Here is a 14,169-nt window from a genome sequence, read left to right as displayed (position 1 = left end):
TCAGGGACAAAAAGAAGCAAATAAACGAAAACAACCTCTGTATTTTAGTAAAATTAAAATATGTCCCAAAGTAGGCCATGCTTTGGCTGCATTAGATTACATTTAATTTGCTATAAGGATTGATAGAGCAAGTATAAAGAGCAGTAAAAATATTTATATGTTGGATGAAGTACTTAATCTCTTTACAAACCAAGGAGGGATTTTGTTTATTAAGTAGTTTAACAACATGAACCCATTAAACTAACATTTTGTTTAAACCTCTGAGTCTTAAAGATTTGTTTAAAAGAGGGGCACTCAGGTGGTTCAGTTGACTGAGCAGCCAACTTCAGCTCAGGTCATGATCTCTCAGTTCGTGGGTCTGAGCCCCACGTGGGCCGGGCCCTCTGCTGTCAGCACAGACACTGCTTTGGATCCTCTGTCCCCTCCTCTCTGCCCTTCCCCTGCTTGTGCGCTGGCCCTCTCAAAAACTAAATGAACATTAAAAAAAAAAAAAAAAAGCTCATTTGTTTAAAAAAAATGATTTGTTTAAAAGAAACTTTTCAATGTTTATTTATTTTTTAGAGAGAGAAAAACAAAGTGTTAGTGGTGGTGGGGCAGAGAGAAGGACACAGAATCCAAAGCAGGCTCCAGGCTCTGAGCTGTCAGCACAGAGCCTGATGCGGGGCTTGAACTCAAGACCGTGAGATCATGACCTGAGCTGAACTCAGATGCTTAACCAACTGAGCCACCCAGGTGTCCCTAAAAGAAACTTTTAAAAAGGAGAGAAGACATTTCAAATAGTACACAGAATTAAAATTTATTAAATTCTCTGGGAAATCTCTATTGTAGGATTGCTGTTAAGCCAGCTTGGATAAGAAGGGCTTTTATTTATTAGGAAAGCAGAAAAGTTTTCTCATTTAGCACTCTCTAATGCTGGTAAGAACACAGCCTTTTAAAACCTGGAAAGACATTCTACCAGTACCTACCCTGAGTCATTCAAATAGCAGGTATTTCTGAATTATTGATGACAGGTGATGAAATAATCCTTGTTAAAATTGATAGCTTTCTTCATTATGTATGTAAATTGAAACTGCTTAAACGTATATTGAGTTATCCACAAATATATGAGTATGGAAATGGATTCAACTTTGAGGGGGGAAAAAACCCTTAAACTTGAATATGTTCTTTGGAATAATAATTATCAAAGGTCAGGGGCACCTGGGTGGCTCAGTCGGTTAAGCATCGGACTTCAGCTCAGGCCATGATCTCGCTCTTTGTACGTTTGAGCCCCGTGTCGAGCTCTGTGCTAACAGCTCAGAACTTGGAGCCCGCTTTGGATTCTGGGTCTCCGTCTCTCTGCCCCCTCCCACTCATGCTCTGTTTCTGTTTCTCTCTCGCAAAAATGAACATTAACAAAAAAAAAATTTAAAACAAATTGCCAAAGGTCAGACTTGCAGGCATTATAACGTAGCAACATAACCACAAGCGATGGAGAGGAAATAATCCCTGGATGACACAGAAAGGACATTTCCCTGGCACCATTGCCATCATAACTCAGTATTGCCCAGAGACCAGTACTGAAGCTGCAAAACAGGAAAATCCACTTTCTGGACCCTCAGAGCTACCTCTACACTGTCAACTGTTATTGACCATTCTCTCTAGCATTGATCAATGTGAGTCCCAGGGCAGGTCTCTAACTACTGCTGCAATCTATTATGAGCACAGACATAGAGAAACCACTCTAAACAAGTCTTAGAGTCCTGGTATTCAGGCACTACATTCTTGAACATTCAGTTTAACCCCCAGAATTTTCCAGAAAGCACTCTCCTCAGAGGACAGCATTCAGTGTCAATTCCAGCAGATCTTTTCCAATAAGGATTGTTTTAGCATCTGCTAGACCTTTTGCCAATGTCATGAAAAAGAAACATAAGGTTGGTTTTATAACAGTTATATAAGCTACAAGGGCATTAAGATGTACAGAGGTGAATGACTGTTTTAGAATCTTCCTCTCCCTTTTGGAGCATTTTGACATGGCTCCTTAATGGCTCAGCCAAACTGTAAGATCAAAACTGGTTCTAGTCCTTCCAGCCCAGCTTGATTCCCCAAAATCCAGCTTGAACCCTCCAGATACTCAGTGGTCCCCACAGTTGCTGCCAACAGTATTCCACTTGGACTGAAACTCCTTCCAGAATCCAGAACCTGCCATCCCTGTTATTCCTGGTGGACCTTTCCCAGGCTCATAGCAAAACCTGTCTGCTGGGTGACAAGCAAACTGATCCATACAGTGGCTAATGCATACCTTGTGGCTGGCCATCCTGACAACATATTTTTACTTTAATAAGGGCTCAGCGGGCTATGTTATCACAATTATTACTAACTACAACACAACAGCACTTAAGTAATATCTGCTATGGGTTTAAAATGTATTAACTCATTTAATCCCAATAGTTCTCTGGGGTGAGTATGATTACTCTCCCAACTTGACGATGAGGAAAATGGGCCACAGGGAAACTATATGATTAGCCCAAGGTTAACAGGGAGTAAGAAGGAGAGCTGGCATTCAAATCCAGACAGTCTGTGCTCTTAGCATGCTGTCTCACTAGACAGGGATGTCAAAAACATGGTCTTGGGCCTCAAAGACTTGCTTTATAGTTGACAAGTTGAGCCCAAAACACAAGGAAGATTTAAATGATAAGTCACAAGAATAACAGACAAGAAGCCACAGAGCACCCCATAATTAACAGAAAATGTTAACAGACAATGGGATGCTTCTGGGGCTCAGAGCAGAGAGCCCAAACTTCAGACAGAGGTTGTCAAAAGAATGAGGGACTTAACTTGAACCCTGAAAGATATGTAGGATTTGCCTTGGGCAAAGATGAAAGGGAAAACTATTCCAGGATGGGGGAAGAGAAGAGATAACAGAAGATCCTTAAAATGGTAATACTGGGGCTGAAGGGCATCTGAGGCTAGCGGATAGCAACAGATCACAGATGGCCCTACAAATCATGCTGAGGGATGACAGGAGAGAACACAAAATACCATATTAGACACTTACAATGAAAATTAAGATGTTCTTTTTTTTTAATCCAACAAATACAAATTTAGCACCAACAATTGGATGGGATGTGTGTTTGGTGATCAGTAATTCAAATGGTGAAGACCCAGTCCCTGCTACCAAGTCCAGTGGTAAGAAAGAGAGAGGGGTAAGCACAGCCAAATACACGATGCTGTATGTTAAAACAGGAGCAAGGAGAGTTGACACAGAAGTCTCTGGGTGGGGCCTTAAGGAAGTCTTCAAGGATGAGAGAGTAATCCACAAGAGGAGCAGGGGAGGGCCTAATCAAGAAGGGCCTTCTACACACTACTAAGAGGTCACTGAGCAGGGGATTAGGGACTGTCAGAGATTAGAATCCTAGCTCTGCCACTGACTAGATCAATGGCCTTGGAGAAGCTACTTCTCAAAGTCTCCCCATCTACAAAAGGAGGAACGTAATAATATTTTTCCATTAGGGTAGCCAGGGGGGGATGAAAAAGCATAATGCAGTTCAATCTTAGCCTAGTGCCTGATATAATATATAGAACTTGTTGGTATTATTTATTTCGAGCACAACAGGGAGCCACTGAAGAGAATGAAACAGAATAGAATACAATGGGCACATTTGTATTGTACAAAGATTATTATAGCTTCAGTGCAGAAAACAGGATGGCAGGATTTTGCTACTGCCACCCTACTAAGGTTTTCCTACCATTTGACCTTTTAATGTACTGGTCTTAACCAGTACATATTTATAAGTACTAATATTCTGTGATAGAATTTACTTTGGATAGTACTCTATGAATTGTACCTAATGCAATATTTTATAACATCTGGAAATAGAATAAACTTAACGATATTTTCCTGACTCCTTTCTCTGCTTCTGGAGACTGGTCTCACACCTGAGCTGTGGTAAGACTTGTGGATAATTTTATTGCTCTTTTTATAAGTACTTCCTGTCTTCCCAACTAGATTATAATCTCCTTGAATGAGGAATCTAGTGCTCAGCATATTGCCCTTTACTCTTGTAGGCTCCAATAAAGATTATTTTTGATTATTACCTGATGATAATATATTGTATATATAATATTTTACTAAAGTTTAATGTGACAGATTAATTTTAGGAAGTACAGAGAGAAGTCCCAATTGCTCTCCTGGCTTTGACAAATCAGTGCCTCTTTGAGCCTCCCTTTACTCATTATAAAATGGGGATCAAAACACAAACCCAAGTCAACTAACTCACAGAGGGATTTTAGGGCATAAATGAAATAATGTATTGAAAAAGTATTCTTCTAACTCAAAACCACATATGTTGCTGGTGATGATTGTGATCATGTTCCTCAAGCTGTACTATTTCATTGAAATGCTAGGCCATATTTTACAATTACTCTAGAAACATCCTTCCCAAGTGAGTATTCTAGAACTTTTTGGCACCACCCATGAACTAGGCTAGAATTTTACCCATCAGTGCTTATGGATTTAAGTTTATATCCACTTCCATGTCCTCAGCCTAGTTTTTGCAGGCGATCAGGTGGGAGAGGATGCACACTGACTCACCAGAGAACACACTGTTGGAGGGGTGTCTGGGTGGTTCAGTTGGTTAAGCTTAAGCGTCTAACTTCGGCTCAGGTCAGATCTCGTGGTTTGTGAGTTTGAGCCCCACGTTGGGCTCTGTGCTGACAGCCCTGAGCCTGGAGCCTGCTTCGGATTCTGGGTCTCCCTCTCTCTCTGCCCCTCCACTGCTTGTGCTCTCTCGGTCTCTCAAAAATGAATAAAGTAACAAACAAACAAACAAAAACACACTGTTGGATTAGGGACTGGAATGATAATTAGGTATCTCCAGACCAGAAATACCTTTTCATTTAAAATATAGTCAGGGGCGCCTGGGTGGCGCAGTCGGTTAAGCGTCCGACTTCAGCCAGGTCACGATCTCACGGTCTGGGAGTTGGAGCCCTGCGTCAGGCTCTGGGCTGATGGCTCAGAGCCTGGAGCCTGTTTCCGATTCTGTGTCTCCCTCTCTCTCTGCCCCTTCCCCGTTCATGCTCTGTCTCTCTCTGTCCCAAAAATAAATAAACGTTGAAAAAAAATAAATAAATAAATAAATAAAATAAAATATAGTCACCTGGGGGCACCTGGGTGGCTCAGTCGGTTGAGCATCTGACTTCGGCTCAGGTCATGATCTCATGGTTTGTGGGTTCCAGCCCCCATCGGGCTCTGCACTGAAAGCTCAGAGCCTGGAGCCTGTTTCGGATTCTGTGTCTCCCTCTCTCTCTGCTCCTCCCTTGCTCACACTCTGTCTCTCTCCCTCTCTCAAAAATAAATAAACATTTAAAAATTAAAAAAAAAATAAAATAAAATATTATCACCTGTAGGAATATTTTAATTATATTTGTAACATAATAAACATGAAAGATAGGAGCCGAAATCCTAACATATTTCCCTTCATACTGCTAAGAGGGTGAAAGGAACAAGTTATTCTCACCTCTTCTGGGTGTGGATGTGGAGGAGGAAATAGTCTTTAATCCTAAATGTGGCTTTAGTAATAAAAAATGCCAAGGGGATTTTCACTTTCACTTTGCGTAAGACCCAACTAAATGTCATTTAAAAATTGGTAATTTAGGTCCTTAGACTTCATCAACCATCATGGAAGCAGATTCTTGTTTTTGGCTTCTGATTAAATACTGTGCCAGTAGCTTCTAGTATAAATTTGAAGCAGGCCCCAGAACCTCATTTCCTTCTACATTTCAAATAAACTTCCTGCCTTAAAACAAGCCTAGTGTGAAGAACAAGTAACAGTTCAAATCACAACATGAACAGAATGTTTTTTAAAAGATATTTCGATCTTGTGAGTTTCTCCAACAACAACAAAATCCAGTGGATGTTTCAAAATAGGGAGTGAAAGTAACTGAATATGCTGCTGCTGATACTCAAGAAGGAAAATAAAGACGGGTGCCCGGGTGGCTCAGTCAGTTAAGCATCGGACTTCAGTTCAGGTCATGATCTCTCAGTTCAGGAGTTTGAGCCCTGCGCTGGGCTCTGTGCTGACAGTTCAGAGCCTGGAGGCTTTTAGATTCTGTCTCTTCTCTTTCTGCCTCTCCTCCATTCACACTATCTGTCTCTCTCTCAAAAGTGCATAAACATTTTAAAAAATTTTTTAAAAAGGAAGGAAAATGAAGAGATTTAAGGGGGGGCAGGGTCACAGAAGGTTTGTAAAAATAGAACCGAAGTACAGTCATCTCTCCCTAAACAAAGATCAACAGCCAGAAAGGGCAAGGAAATTGCTTGTGTAGGATAACCATACTAATGAATAGGCTGGGTTTCCAATATTCGTTGCACTTCAATTGCTGACACTTAGAAACCGTCTCCCCACTGAACTAATATTCCAAACAGTGGCAGTACCCAGATTACTGAAGCACGAGTGCTAAAAGAACCTGGGCGTTACAGAGTTCAGAACTTTTATTTACTTTTAAAGATTTTATTTTTTAAGTAATCTCTACACCCACCGTGAGGCCCAAGCTCACGGTCCTGAGATCAAGAGTCACACGCTCCACCGACTGAGCCAGCCAGGCACCCCCAGAGTGCATCACGTTTAAGTTAGAGGAAATTCTTTCTATTTTTCAATTCTGGAATGCCAGCAACATGTTTCCCAAGACAGGCCCGTCCAGAGCCTCCCTACTCACCACTCCCCTCTACCCACAGCAGTGGGCATGGATGGAATCCCAGCCACTCGCTTCCTCCAGAGTGACAGTTCCAACCTGTGGGAGCCATGGAGTCCTTGCCAGAAGTCTTTGAAAGCATTAAAACGAATGTGTCACGCCTATGCCTTCTACTCATTTTTGGATGTACACTGATGCTACCATCATGCACTTATTTCTCTGGTAAGTGTTCGTGTGATTCTTCTAGCTTTCTATGCATTTTCTCAGACAAGGGACCCTCCAAGCGTAACTACTTTCATGTAACCGGGTCAGCACCAGAGCCGGCCACGGTGAACCTGGCCACCACCACAAGTCAACACTTAATCTTACAGAATTATTTACTAGTTTAGTGGCTGTAAATGCAATCTTTGTTTCTTTGCCAAGAAGCCAACACGAAAAATCTTAGACTTATCTTTTCAAAGCCTGAAACAAAAGATTTCTAAAAGGTTGATACCTAAAGAAGTTATTTGCTTAAGGTTTTAGAGAAAGATTTTCCTCAATAAATTTTTGCTTGCTATACTTGAGGAGCAACTTAGATGGAAGATACAATAGTTTAAAAAAAGATGAATTACAATACTATTAAAATGCTTCTTGGTTTATTTTTCAATCTAGTTATGTGAATGCCTATTTTATACACAGAGACAGATACAATTTTTTTCAAATCTTTTCAGAAAAGGACTCACTCAGGTAAATATATTGGTATAGGACTATAGGTTCAAGATCTAAAAATACTAGGAACACTGAAAAAGCAGACTGTGTAAAAATAAGAATTATAAGGAGAAATAAAAACACAACTCCAAGTATTAGTAATATAACATTAGGTTAGAGCACTAACATGCACACACACACACACACACACGTAAAATAATGTTATAATTGCAATGGGTATTTGATGAAAGCTTATTCAATAAAAGACTGGTGTCATTATTGACCATTCTGACACCATTAAGACACCAAGGAAGTTAAGAGGGTTACAGAAAGTATGATCTACCCATAAGATAAGGCATTTTAGGAATTTCTAGGTGCTCAGACACATATTTTATGAGTTTATACTTTGGATCAAAATATAGACTGCAAGATTTAAAATACAATTTTCTACAGACATATAGTTATTATCTATGATTTTTATTTATATCCCCTAAATGCCATTATCTAAAACAACAATTTATATCCTAACACATTCTAGTGTATATAATCTAAAATTGTTTCTTATGCTGTTAGAACTCTTGAGAGTTAGCATGAGCTATAAATTTCTTTCAGAAAATGACTTATTACCTAGCTCATTAAAGTAAAAATACACACATGCCCTACCAATACTTTTGAAAATGAAAATATTCAGTGCTGGTAAGGATGAAGATTGACAGGCACCCTCATTGTAATTCTCTCATGAGAATGCAAGGATTTAAGTGTAAGGATGTTCATTTCTGTACTTTTCATAATAATCAAAGCTGAAGCACAGGAAGCAATCAGTAACAGGAGCAGTTAAATAAACGTGGCATATCCATGTCAGAGAAAAATACAAACTTATATCCATAGGATAAAAAAATAGAACTGAATAGAATATGGAGAAATGCTTATGATATATGCATCACATTAAGTGAAAAAAAAAAGCAGGATAAAAACCCCTCTGTATTGCAAGAGTTTATACTTGTAAGTCTATGTGCTTCATATGAAATATGTTTTAGAAAAAAACTTGAAGAAAATAACAAATATTACTAGGGCTATTTCTGTGAAGTGAGGAGTACTTTAATTTTTTTTCTTACACTTTGCTGGATTTTCCTCCGATGAGCCTTTATCACTTTTAAATATGTTTTATTTTATTTTGAGAGAGGGAGTGTGAGTGGGGAGAGAGGCAGAGGGAGAAGGAGAGAGAGAGGGGGAGAGAGGCAGAGGGAGAAGGAGGGAGAGAGAGAGAGAGAGAGAGAGAGAGAGAGAGAGAGAGAGAGAGAGAGAATTCCAAGCAGGCTGCATGCTCAGTGAGGAGCCGACACGGGGCTCGAGCCCACTACCCCAGGATCATGACCTGAGCCAAAAATCAAGAGCTGGACACTTAACTGACTGAGCCACCCAGGTGCCCTGAGCATTTATCACTTTTAAAATACATATAAAAGAGGCATTATTTTAAGTACAAGGTAGCTGACTGACAATCAGGGCACCCTTGATTCTGTAGTTTGTAAAAAGTCACAGCAAGTTGCTAAATTGAAGTCGGCTTCTCCTTGGGCTGCTCCTGCTCACTTGAAGAGACAACTGAAAAGGCCTGTTTTAAGGGCTTTGAGACATTCTTTTTTTTTTCTTAATGTTTATGTATTTTTGAGAGAGAGAATGAGCAGGGGAGGGGCAGAGAGAGAAGGGGACAGAGGATCCGAAGTAGGCTCTGTGCTGACAGCAGAAAGCCCCATGTGGGGCTCAAGCTCACAAACCATGAGATCATGACCTAAGCTGAAGTCGGATGCTCAACCGACTGAGCCCCCCAGGCACCCTGGCTTTGAGACATTTCTTAAAAGATTTTATATCTTTGTGATGGAAAAAGGGGAACTCCTGTGCACTGTTAATGGAATGTAAATTGGTGCAGCCACTATGAAAAACACTATGGAGATTCCACAAAAAACTGAAAATAGAATTACCACAGGATCCAGTAATTCTATTGCTGGATGTTTACCCAAAGAAAATGAAAACACAAATTGGAAAAGGTATATGCATGTCTGTGTTTACTGTAGCATTATTTACAATAGCCAAGATATGTAGCCCAAGTGTCCACTAATGAATGGTTAAAGAATATATATAAGTGAAATATACAATATATACAATGAACTATTACTCAGCCGTAAAAAGGAATGAGATCTTGCCAATCCCAACAAGGATGGACCTAGAGGGTCTTATCCCAAGTGAAATAAGTCAGACAGGAAGACAAATACCATATGATTTCACTTACATGTAGAGTTTAAAAAACAAAACGAGGGGCGCCTGGGTGGCGCAGTCGGTTAAGCGTCCGACTTCAGCCAGGTCATGATCTCGCGGTCCGTGAGTTCGAGCCCCGCGTCGGGCTCTGGGCTGATGGCTCAGAGCCTGGAGCCTGTTTCCGATTCTGTGTCTCCCTCTCTCTCTGCCCCTCCCCCGTTCATGCTCTGTCTCTCTCTGTCCCAAAAATAAATAAACGTTGAAAAAAAAAAAAATTAAAAAAAAAAAAAAAAAAAAAAAAAAACAAAACAAAACAAATGAACAAACAAAAAATAGAATCATACTCATAAATACAGAGAACTGGTGGTTGCCAGAGGGGAGGGATGTTGAAAGGATGGACAATAGGTAAAGGGGATTAAGAGATACAAATTTCCACTTATAAAATAAATAAGTCATGGCAATGAAAAGTACAGCATAGGGAATATAGTCAATAATACTGCCACAACTTTGTAAGGAGGCACATGGTAACTATACTTATTGTGGTAACCACTGCTTAAGGTACAGACTTGTTGAATCACTATGCTATACACCTGAAACTAATGTAACACTGTATGTCTGCTATACTTCAACAAAAAATAATTTTAAAAAAGATATCATACCTTCAAAATATAGGGAACCTGATTATGTAGTAAATAAAATTAAAATGTGTGTTATCTTTACCCTATGGAAGCATAACAATAAAATCTTTTATTTTTGAATTTTTAAAAAAATTTTAATGTTTATTTTTGAGAGAGAGAGAGAGACAGAGCGTGTCTCAGAGAGAGACAGGGGAGGGGCAGACAGAGAGGGAGATGCAGAATCTGAAGCAGGCTCCAGGCTCCGAGCTGTTAGCACAGAGCCTGATGCAGGGCTGGAATTCACGAGCTGTGACATCATGACCTGAGTCAAAGTTGGACGCTTAACCAATTGAGCCACCCAGGCACCCCAACAATAAAATCTTTTATTCAAACTCCCTCACAAAGGTGAGTTTGGGTTCCATTTGTCCAATAAACACAACTCCACATAAATTATCTTAAAACAGAATTAAGAAGGCACTCATAATAGCTGCAGAAGCTTAACTATGCTGGAGACAGGCCTTGTTTACCTTGGGGCCAATTCTACCTTAACCTTGTCCCTAAAGTACCCAGTGCAGTTACAAGAGAAGAATTTGCCACATGGCTCATAGGGCCCCACTCCTCCACTGTTCCGGGGTTCCAGGGTTCCAGAGTTCCTCTGCTGGCCACATCCCTACTCTGCACCCCATGGGCAGAAGGGCCCACGGGGAGGCAGCTTGTGGAAAGCAGAGGGCACCGAGCTGTGCAGTGGATGTCTGTCTACAGAGTCACACAGGCAGCTAACTACCACCTCAGGCTCCTTACTCACTTTCCCTTGGCACAGTTAACCCACAAATCAGGCTTGTTGAGACAACACCAGTTCCTCTTTCTAGTTCTCCTTTTATCCTCCACAAAGCCACGCCAGAGCTCCCTCTGGCCTCTGCTGACTCATGAGGGCCAGTCTCCCACTCTACCCCAATCCCACTCTTGGCCTCAGATCAAAGTGTACCCTCGGAGTTATTCAAGTTGGACTTTCCGGTTTTCTATTTGCAAAATGTTCTCTGAATTTGTCTTCTCAAACACACACCGCAACAAATGTCAAAAAAGGTGTCTTAGCCCTCCTTTATTCAATCCTCTCTCCATACCTCTGGAATATGGTTTTTCTCAGCCTCAATTTCACTCCATCTGGCCCACCCTCTCCCATTCCACCCCTCCCCCGCTGCCTAAGTGCAGCAGCACCACCAGAACCTAAGGTAATACAGGGTTCTCCTTCATGTCTCTGAGCCTCAAACCTCCCTTCCACACAATCATCAGCACATCCCCTGCTTAGCTGCATTTACATGACATTAGACCAAGGCGGAGGGAGGCTACTTTTAATACAACACTCTGGGTAGCTTTTGTGGGTACTGAGGTAGGGGTAGGGGTGTGGGTGTGCTGGGAGCTATTTAGAGCCACAGACTAGCAAGACAAGTTTCAATATCTATAGCAAATACATATTAATATATAGGCTCAAGGTTTAGTTGTTTAACATTTCAGTTATTTGTTTTGGTTTGGTTTTCTGCTTTGGGCTCTGCACCAATAAATCATTGTCGTAACAAATGACTCTGAGAGTTTCCAAAAGCTTCCTGGCCAACTAAATTAAGACAGTGCCACTTCGCAAAGTGATAAATAAGTGTCTTCTAAATACGGAGAATGAAAACCAACTACAAAGCAAATATTAACTGAAATCATCGCTAGGGCCAAGTACTACACACAGTGTGTCCTTCGGGATTTAGGGCAAAAAAATTCAGGCTATACAGGCCCTTTTAAAAAACCCAAACAAAAAAAATAAATAAATAAATAAAAATAAATAAAAAACCCAAACATAACCTCATAAGGAAAAAAGAAAAGCACCCTCTTTCCATCACCCCATCCCACTTCCTTCAAGTAGTCAATGTCAACGGTTTGCAGACAATGAGGCGTATGTGTGCCTGTATGCACCGTTAAGTATCTGCATATAAATCTTTTTCAAATGCCTTTTTCACTTAACTGTATCTTAATTCTCCCCAAGACAATGTATCAAAGTGGCTAACAGACACATTTACATTTATTCCATCTCTCCCTTTCCCTACAATGCAATTGCTAAGTCAAGACTTACTGAGTATCAAAAGAAGTAAAAAAATCCTGTCTGCCTAAAACTAAATTTATCTTTGGTCATTTTCATGTACTTACACTTGCCTTCAACCTAAAAATGGTGAGAAGTGGGTAAATATATTTGCATTAATATGCCTGCAATATAAATATTGATCTTACATAGAAAACTGTTACCATATGTAATACACGTACATTGAAATGTAGCTAATTTTCAAAGGCAGAAAGCAAAAGAGGGCACCCTCTTAGATGGTGAGGCCCAATGGGTCCTGAATAAGGAGGCACACGTTGTGGAAACTTCCCAGGCTTTGGAGCCAGAAACATGGAGTCAAACCTAATTCCACCTCTCACCGATTATGTGGTTTGTGTACATTCTTTAACTCTTCTCAGCTTCCTTTTCGTCACTCACAATGCTGGGGAAAAGACTCATCTCTCAGAGATCTAGAAATTAAGTGTGTAAGATTGTGTTTTGAACATAGTTAAGTGCTCAAAAAATGCCTTATTACTGTCAACAATCCAGATAGACTTGGTGATCCAATACCTTGTACCACCGAACACATGCAAACCTTGCTGTTTTATCTTTGTGTTTTAGTTTGCCTTATTTGTATAGAAACAGAGCCTAAATTACTGTAAACATGCCTAGTAGCTTTAATGCCTTATTGAAACAGGATCCTCTGTCCTACTCCCCCAGTGTCATGCACTGGGCTAAACAGCAATGCCTCCTCCTAAGCAATCCTAAATTTCACTTCCAACCTGTGATAAACACAAGCCATCTGACTATCACTAAATAACTGAAAATATCTTGCATGTCTGCTAATGACCAGCAGCTTAACGTGTCAAAAGTCAATCTTCCCAATGACTAAGGTTCCTATCCTCTCCTTTTAGTTAACAAACCATCGATGATGCATACACCTTTAGCTGGCTAGCTCCCAGTGTCTTAGGGAAGGGATGCCCTGCAGACAGCAGGAATCTACTAAATACACATATGTTGTTGGTTAACTGTCCACCCACCCCTTATATCCATCTATATTGAAAAGGCTGGATTTCCACAAAATCCTGAACTTCTAGAACAATTAAAGGCAAACCTGGCCACCATACCATCCAACCATCTCCTTCTACATGTGAAAAAACTGAGGCTGGGGAAGATGTGATGTGCCCAAGGACATACAACTATGTAGACACCAATAGGAATTAGAAACTCAACGCCTTAATTTAACGTTTTTTCTTACAACAATTAGGCAGGGTTTTTTCTGCTCCAGGAGCTCTGTAAGATGTTTACTAAATATTTTTGGATGAAAAGGAAATGTTTGTGGCTGTGAATGTGGATGGGAGAGGCAAAATGCACCATGTACCTGCCTTAAGGGTAATTAACCCACCGGTCTCTACGTGGGGAAGAGGTAGATGAAGGGGTAAGTTGCGTTTGAAATTTTTCAGTATCCTACTTAAATTTAACAGCGAGCTATGTAGGGAATAAATAGGACCCAGAAAGGCTAGTAACCCCCATTAGCACCTACAAGAGCTCTAGGGACATGTTACACCATGTTAGACTTTAGTTAAGTAAAGAAGCAGGACGTGGTAGCAGGCCTGGGGTGGGGTGCGGGGGGGGGGGGGGCGGAGGAGGTATATTTTTGTATTTTTTCACCTGGGGAATCAGACGCTGTCAATTTCCTCCCCGCACACGGGCGGCCACGTTCTTTCACTGGGGCCGTCTGGAGGTTCTCGCCTCCTCCTTTCCCCCACGGATGTTTATGGCTAGGGCTCCGGAGGGAGCGGGCGGAGAATGGCCTGGCCTTCGGGGCCCAGCCCTCTGCCTGCACCCCCACCCCCACCCCCTGCTGCT

The 14,169-nt window shown here is 41.0% G+C and overlaps 1 protein-coding gene across 2 annotated transcripts in view; it reads right to left on the bottom strand.

The window, feature by feature from the left end:
- MFSD6 (major facilitator superfamily domain containing 6) overlaps window positions 1–14,169 on the bottom strand; it is a 78,794-nt gene that overhangs the window by 64,045 nt on the left and 580 nt on the right. The window lies entirely within an intron of this gene.

The sequence above is a fragment of the Prionailurus bengalensis genome, chromosome C1 (genome assembly GCF_016509475.1).
Source record: "Prionailurus bengalensis isolate Pbe53 chromosome C1, Fcat_Pben_1.1_paternal_pri, whole genome shotgun sequence".
In the NCBI taxonomy this organism is placed as follows: domain Eukaryota; kingdom Metazoa; phylum Chordata; class Mammalia; order Carnivora; family Felidae; genus Prionailurus; species Prionailurus bengalensis.
The sequence above is the reverse complement of the archived record's forward strand: the minus strand, read 5'-3'. Positions and strand labels throughout refer to the sequence as shown.